Below are 7274 nucleotides of genomic sequence, written 5' to 3'. Positions count from 1 at the left end.
ATTCGATCTTGACTTCACTATCATCACATGCATGGAGAGCACCATGATGGGGAGTGTGTGGTACTTGGACAATGGTGCCTCATTCCACATCACGGGGAATAGAGATTTTTTCAGTGACTTGGAGGAGAAAGATTTCAAGATGAAATTTGAGTTTGGAGATGACAGAAGTTACAGTGCTACCGGGATCGGTACAATAACCTTTAAGAGGGAGTCAGGATCCCCTATTTGACTAAAATATGTTATGTTTGTGCCAAGTCTAAAGAAGATGTTGAAAATAACAACAAGAAATGATAAAAATAGAATCCAGAAATTCCAGTTTAATTTGTCCTTGAATTAAACTAAGAAATAAAATCGAATGCTATTCTCATAGCAACTTGTAAATAGTTAATTAAGTTTAATTAACTTAATTAGCTTAGGAATTTCGAGTTGGAAATCTTTCTGAAGTCATGTATATGTTCTCCCTATATTATTGGGGTCCAGGATGAGTTAATTGTGAGTTGTAATTAAATAACTCAATTTACTGAGTTAAGTTTAGTTAAATTAGTTCCAAACTGTTTGAGGAACTAATAGTGAGTTAATAGTCAGTTGGTGCACTAATGCATTAACTAGTGCTACTCCAGTTAATTGAAGATTCCCTCATCAGAAACTCATGCATGTCGATTCTAAGAAAGACCTAGTTGAGACTAGAGTGCAGGGACATTGTACTATTAGTTGTATAATTTTCTGAGTTGTACAGATGGTGCACGCAATCATTAACTAAACCTTAAAGGGATTGCACAATTTTGCATGCACCGATTTCCCTTTAATATGGGCTCATCAGCTATAGGAATTTCACAAGGAAATAGGGGCTTGGAGAGCTAGAGAATTGGCTAAGTGTTGGCCAAGAGTTTGCTTGTGAGCTGGAGATTGATTTTATTGAGTGTTGGGATTGTTCTTGTGAGAACAAGCATTGTATTATCATCTTGAATTTCTTATTAATGCAATATAGATAGTAGGGGTTTTGAGCTGTGGCTTTCCCCTGAAAAACTTATTGTGTTATGTGCCATTGATTTTTCTTCCTCTTGTTCTTATTGTTTTCATTGATCTATTGGCTTCTGCTGGTTGAAAGTAGAAGTAGATTCTTATCTTTTTATTTAGTACATTGGATGAGCTTGTGAATCTATAGGATTTTCTACATGGTATCAAAGTAGGATTTTTTTTGACTTGTGAGTTTGCAGAGTAGATCTAATTTTTTTTTTTTACAAAATTTTCAAAAACAAATAGCAAATCTGGATTCCTTGGGAACAAATACTCAAATTAAAAAAAATAAATCGGCCAAATCGGAGTTCGGATGAGGGAGATATTGTTGATTTAAAATCAGCTCTTTTTCTAGAAAATTTCATGATGACACGATAGATAAAACTGATTGGTCTGCTAGCCAAGAACCTGTATGCACTTGAGGTACAAGATGCATCAAAAGCGTTGAGAAACAAGGCAAATGTTAGAGACTTGGTGGTTGAGAGGGAGAGTAAATTACCTCTCAACATGCAGCCCCAGAAGAATCTTCAAAAGCAGCTTCAGGAAGTTGTGGAGCAGCCACAACTAGATAAGTTGAGAGGAGACTAAGTGTAGAGATCCACTAAAGAAGAGAATAAGTAGTCTCAGAAGCAATCACAGACAATTGTGGAGCAGCCAAAATTGGAGAAGTCGAGAGGAGACCGAGTGGAGGCATCCACTCATGTAGAGACCTCCAGTAGTGGGGAATTTCGAGCCAGGTGAGCAGAGGGATTACATGCAGCCATACCTCCAAGTGTGAGGTGGGGTGATGTGAAGTGATAGTCCCAAGAGGGTTGAAATTGGGTAGGGTCCATTGAGAGGTTTTATCTCATGGATCGTACCTTGCTACGAGAGCCCAAAGTACATAGTAGCGGGACAAATTAGTGGGATTGAAGCAGTCAGAGATCAGAGTGACAAAGAGTAGAGCAGTCAGATACTGAAGAGTGCAGAGAAAGGTTGACAACAGTGTAGAAAGGCAGATTCAGCAGAAGCGCAAAGTTTTCAAATGATAGAGGCAATAACCGTTAGAGATTTTGATGACAGAGGCATCATACTGATTTAGGTTGGAAGATTTTTTTTCTTTTTTTTGGAGTTGTTGGAGCAACAACACTAGAGAGAACTGTTGCATGCAGAACATTCCAAGGGTTCAAGATCAGGATCGAGTTGAATTCCTTTCTTGTTGAGAGGGAGTGTTGAAAATAGCAACAAGAAATCATAAAAATAGAATCCAGAAATTCTATTTTAATTTTTCCTTGAATTAAACTGAGAACTAAAATTGAATTCTATTCTCATAGCAACTTGTACATAGTTAATTAAGTTTAATTAAATTAATTAGCTTAGGAATTTCGAGTTGGAAGTCTTTTTGAAGTCATGTATATGTTCTTCCTATATTATAGGGGTCCAGGATGAGTTAATTGTGAGTTTTAATTAGATAGCTCAGTTTACTGAATTAAGCTAAATTAAATTAGTTCCAAACTGTTTTAGGAACTAATAGTGAGTTAACAGTCAGTTGGTGCACTAATGCATTAACTAGTGCTACTCCAATTAACTGAAGATTCCCTCATCAAAAACTCATGCATGTTGATTCTGAGAAAGACCCAGTTGAGACAAGACTGCAGGGACAATGTACTATCCATTGTATAATTTTCTGAGTTGTACAGATGGTGCATGCAATCAGGAACTGAACCTTGAAGGGATTGTTGCAGTTTTGGATGCACTGGTTCCCCTTTTATGGGCTAATCAGCCTTAGGAATTGTGCAAGGAAATAGGGGCTTGGAGAGAGTTGGATAATTGGCTAAGTGTTGGCCAAGAGTTTGCTTGTGTGCTGGAGATTGATTTTATTGAGTACTAGGATTATTATTTTGAGAACAAGAATTGTATTATCATCTTGTATTTCTAATTAATGCAATATAGATAGTAGGGGTTTTGAGATGTGTCTTTCCCCGGGAAAACTTATTGTGTTATGTGCCATTGATTTTTCTTCCTCTTGTTCTTATTGTTTTCATCGATCTATTGGCTTCCACTGGTTGAAAGTAGAAGTAGATTCTTGTCTTTGCTTTAGTACATTTCATGAGCTTGTGAATCTATAGGATTTTCTACAAAAGAATATCATCTTTATAGCATTGTTGGAAGACCATGGTTACGATGTGATATTCAGCAAAGGGAAAGCATTCATGAGACACATAGTCATGGGACTGGTGAAACAGATCGATGCTTGAGTCAAGAACCTGTATGCACTTGAGGTAGAAGATGCATGAAAATCCTTGAGAAGCAAGGAAAGGGTTAAAGACATCATGGTTGTGAGGGAGAATGATTTACCTCTCAAAATGGAGCCTCAAAAGAACCCTCAAGAAGTTGTGGATCAACAAAAAATGGAGAAGTAGACATGAGGCAGAGTGGAGGCATTTGTTGAGCGATAAAAAGGTGTCTTTTTAACTCCTAATTACCTTCACATTAATTATCAACCCAGGGACGACTTTTTATTTCAAGAGTGTACTCAATCTGAGGCGGCTATTTACTCAAGAGTAATGTTTTGCAGTATAGTGCTTAAAATGCAAAAGTAAATGAAATTTGGAAACAAAATCTAATTAGAACGGCAAGAAACTCAAATGCTATGTAATTAAATCATTCACTCAAACAACCATCAATTGATGATACAGTAGCAATAACTCATTCCTCTAGAGATTGATGCATTTGAAATCAAACTAGAACAAGACAATCAATCTGGGAACGAGGAAGCAATAACCAATGTTCTCTACAGTTAACAGTCCTGCTTTAAAGCAATTAAAAGGAAATAGAAATTGAACTAACGCTGCCATTGAAAGTAAACTAGGAAAACTCTTTAAAAGCAAACTATTGCAATTAATCAACAGAAATGAAAAACAAAGTAAATGGGTAGCAAACTGTAATTAAAGGAATCTAAACAACAAACTCTAATGAATGGAAATGAACAACAACAAAGCCAAGTTAATAGCAATCTTTACTCTAAGAATAAATCGGACAGCACACGGAAATAGAACAGCATCGATTAATGATAGAATATGAAACAACACTGGAAAGTCAAATATAAATACACAATGACTTAACACACAACACACCTTAATAGTAATCTGATCTTGGTAATCCGATTATCAGTCTTAGTTATAAAGAATACGACTGTATTTTGGAATGGAACAACAACGTTCATAGATTTAGTAATCGCAAGGAAATATGGTCTCTAAGATGAATTCAGTAATACCAATTAAAGAGTGTTACAACACAGATACGCTGTAATTGAACAACAATACATTCTGTAAGGACCAGCAATGTTATATCAATGATTAAAAGAACAACAATGCGTTACCAAGTCAAGATGAATCAATACGACATTCCTGTCATAGAGAATGATATTACTCAATTGAACATAAATCAGATATAACAGAACCGTGATGTAAAATAATAGAACATACCAGATTACCAAATAAAGTTGATAATGAAAACCACGCATAAACCAAAGAGATAATATACAGCAGCAGCACAATCCACCAGAGGCTGGGCCCTTAGCCGCCAGCGGATGCTGCTGGGTTACTTCAGGATCAAAGATGGAATGGCAACCAAATTTATATTAAAATATCAAAGCAGAGTTACAGTGGATTACAACAAGAAATCTCTCCATCTCTCAGCCATTATCCATTCTCTCTGCCATCCTCAATTCTGAATCTCTAATTCATCCTCAATTCCATCATTCGAATCCATCCCCCTCTCTGATCTCTGTTTTCATTTAAATAGAGAGAGATCAGAGAGAAGTTACAACATAGATGATTTCTATTACAAAATTAGATTATTTCCAACCAATTGATCAACAAGAAGATATATTTCCATCCATATTTCAACAAGAGCAAGGCGAATTTGGCTTTGTAGCTGAGATTTGGAAAACGGCCACACAGCGAATCTGAGAAAATCGTGCTCAAAGAACCCTACGTTTCTCTCAATACAAGTTGAATTTGGGCAAACCGTTCTTTAAAAAAGTTAATTTGGTCCGTTCTGGACAAAACCCATGTTCTAGATTTTCCAGATTCATCTTCATTTGCTCAAAATCTCAACCGCAAAACTGTCACTTCTTATTCTAGCGCATTTCTGAGTTGGCACTTTTAATGATCAAATCTTCAATTTGGAAATTATCTTGGAGCCTAAAAATGGTGAATAATGTTATAACCAATTTATTAAACTTTCATTGATAAAATCATGCATAATCATCAATTTATTAGAAATAAAGGAGAATAAATAGTATTTGTACATAAAAGCATAAATCATTGTAAAATAGAATTATATGATAAATTATGATAAATGACGTGATGAAGAATGGTAGAAATGGTGGAATAAGCGTTCAAAAGTGACAATAATAATGGTATATTAACGACCCAACAACATTCACTCAAGCAAAGACCTCTGGTAACGGGAGAGTTTGATCCAGGTGGGTAGAGGGAGTACATGCAACCATACCTCCAGGTGTGAGGTGGGTGATGTGAATCCCTAGTCCAAGGGTTGTAGAAATTTGGATAGGGTCCATTGAGTCATTCTCCTCATGGATCGTTACCTAGCTACGGGGGATCAAAGTATTCAGTAGCAGGAGGATTAGTTTCAGTCAGATACCGAGGAATGCAGAGGAGTGTTGATAGCATAGCAAGAGGCTCAGTAGTAGAGTCAGCAACAACACGTTTTTCCCAGCAGACAATTATAGACACAATTGATTCAATGTTTTTTTGGATGCATCTTAGTTGTATATGTTACAGTAGAAGAAACACCAGTGAGAGGTGTTGCATGCAATACATTCCACAGGTGCAAGATAGGGGTGGTTGATAACACTTTTCTTGCTGAGAGGGAGTGTTGAAAATGTAGCAAGAAAGTCTCAATTTTGATTTTTCCTTAATCAAATTGAGGAAATTCGAAATTCCACATCAACAGATAACTTAGAGGAGTTAACTGAGGTAACATGGCTCTTTTCACTCAGTTAAGAACACTCAATTCGAGCTAAGTTGAAGTTTAGTTTACTTGAGTTGATTCCTAAAAAATAAGAGTTTAGCTCAGTTGATTCGAGTTAGGGGCATGAAGTTCAATTGTGTGCGGTGATTCCTAATTTTTAGGAGCCTAGGTTGAGTTAATTTCAGTTGTAGAAATTTAATTCATTTAAATTGAGTTATGGTCAGTTAAACTAGTTCTAACAGTTAGAGGAACTAGTGGAAGGTAAAGTTGTGTAAGTGGAACTTCAACCACACTCAGTGATCATCTCGATAACTAATCAATCAGCCTAACTTATCTCATGTATGTAGAGAATTCAAGTGACCAAGTTGAGATGGAGATTCTGAGGCAATGTACTATCAGTTGTAGAATATTCCAATGTGTACAGGTGGTCCATGCAGTCAGAGGAATGACCTAAAGGAATTGCACAATCTAGATGAGGAAATTTCCTAATTAATAGTGGCCTAATTCCTCAAGGAACAACGGAAGGAAATAGGAGCTTGGAGGGCTTGAAAATTGGCTTAGTGTTGGCCAGAGTCAGTCAGTCAGGCAGAGGGATAGAGTATACACTTGCAGGGTGTGCTTAATCTTGAGAAAGCATATGTATTTCATATTTAATCTCTGATTAATGCAATACATATAGGAAGGAGTTTTTAGTAGTTTCTTTCCCCTAGATAAATCTTTGTGCATGTGTGATCTTTCATTTTGCATGTCTATGATTTGTGTTCTAGATGGTGAATTAACTTCCACATATCAGCAGAGTAGCTTCGAGTCTTGTGATTTAGTAAATTTCATGAGAAATCTATAATCTACACATTAATTTCTATAATGGTGGCCACCCACCTATTCCACCTAGACCTCCAGTCAGTTTCATTCGTTTCCTTGATTATAATAGCATTTACTATTTTTAGCAGTTTTTCGGGTCTTGAATTTCCGGAGTTGTTTTGACCCCCTACACGACGTTATTTTGAGGTTCGCAACAAGCAGCAAATCCTTTAGTACTCGGAGATATCTTTCCAATGAGGTGTCGTACGCGCCAAAAAAAGATCATATGAGCAAGTTACGAACCCAAGAAGTTGGTTGCCCAACTAACCCCAACAGGACCCACAACTCTTGACGTTCCATCTCTTGGGGTTAGGGTTTTCCCTTGTTGTTCAATAATAAAAGGCCCTTCAGCCTCATTGTAACATAGTTCAAAGGCATATAGCTGCCACATCTCTTCTCACAGATAAGCTACCATT

The sequence above is a fragment of the Pinus tabuliformis genome, chromosome 1_2, assembly GCF_031772625.1.
Source record: "Pinus tabuliformis cultivar Carrire ecotype Pingquan chromosome 1_2, CPIR1, whole genome shotgun sequence".
NCBI lineage: Eukaryota > Viridiplantae > Streptophyta > Pinopsida > Pinales > Pinaceae > Pinus > Pinus tabuliformis.
The sequence above is the reverse complement of the archived record's forward strand: the minus strand, read 5'-3'. Positions refer to the sequence as shown.